The 1418-nt window shown below is 36.0% G+C and overlaps 1 pseudogene; it reads left to right on the top strand.

Annotated features, from left to right (window-relative positions):
• Nucleotides 1–904: 904 nt before the first annotated feature.
• Nucleotides 905–1023, top strand: LOC112474166 (annotated as a pseudogene).
• Nucleotides 1024–1418: the final 395 nt, after the last annotated feature.

The raw sequence follows: 1418 nt of genomic DNA on the forward strand, positions 1-1418 counted from the left end.
GATTTCCCTAAACATAGACAGCAGAACCTTCAGGGTATGATGCCAAAGGGCAGTACAAGTGGATGATCAGACACACCTCTGCCCTAGACATTAATTGGTCTCATTAGATTGTTTATAGACCCCAATTCCAACCCCAAATGGGAAAATATGCAGTGCACTGTCCAGTATGCAAGCTGTTCAAATCTGCATATCAAAGCTGTAGAAGGGTCACAAGGTGAATCTAGTCATTTCCTAATTTCTAGAGAAAGCTCAGCTCAAATTTTAACTATGAATAGACAGAGCATTGGGAAATGCTCGTGGTTGTACTTACGTAAAAAAAAAGAAACAAAAAACCCCCGTGAGATCCAAATGCTTCAAATGATCGTGAAGCCATGGTTTTCATAACCAGGCACAGGATCACTAAAGCCAAAGTGGGCAATGCTCAGACCTTACTCGATGTTAGACAACAAGGTTTATAGAGAACCTTTTTTCACTACTTCTCACTAAGCATTTGCTGTTATAAACATACAGGCATGTATGACCAAAAAAGGACTTAAACATGAATGAAGTCTAAAGGAGCTGTGACACTCTTCTTTCTTCCCAGACAGAGGCCTGATGGGGCCGTGGACTACAGCTGGAATGCGATATTGCAGAAGCCTGAGTTGGTTTTCATTTTCTAAAAGGAATAATCAAAAACATCATCTCAGTGAGATGAAAAAAAAAAAAACAAAGTGGCAGAAATCCACTTTCTATCATAAGAAACCAATCAGAGAAGCATGCAAGAATTTATGAGCAAAAATGTTCATATCAACATTCTTTCACATTGGCAATTTCCAAGAATAAGACATAGACTCAATAACTTATGGTATAGTCATATGATTGAATAGGAATTGAAACCAAATGCTAATATCCTTAAGAGTATTGTGTCTACGGCCATGCTACCCTGAACAAGCTGGATCCCTTCTGATCTCGGAAGCTAAGCAGGGTCAGGCCTGGTTAGTACTTGGATGGGAGACCACCTAGAAAGATGAGGTGCTGTAGGTGTAAAAAATAAAAAAAAAAAAAATAAGGGATTGTAAGCTGACAAGGTCCTTGCAACCTGTGAGGTCAACCAAGGGCTGCTTCACCGTAAAAAAAAAAAAAAAAAAGAGTATTATTGTTGCTATGAGGAAGAACTTATGGTATCATCTTTAGAAGGAAGTCATAAGACAGAAAGTAATGGCAATTTTGTAAAAAAAATTATGTATATGAATCACTAGGAGGGATATTGCAAAATATTAGTAATGGTAGTCTCCAGAGGTGTGATTGCTGGTCATATTAATATTATTTTTTTGTATTTAAAACATAATACCTTATCTTATTTATATTATTAATTATGTAATTTTATAATAGAAAAAAGTATTTTTAAAATGTAATAAAGGAAAAAAATCCAAAATGTG

The sequence above is a fragment of the Pteropus alecto genome, unplaced genomic scaffold, assembly GCF_000325575.1.
Source record: "Pteropus alecto unplaced genomic scaffold, ASM32557v1 scaffold88, whole genome shotgun sequence".
NCBI classification, from domain to species: domain Eukaryota; kingdom Metazoa; phylum Chordata; class Mammalia; order Chiroptera; family Pteropodidae; genus Pteropus; species Pteropus alecto.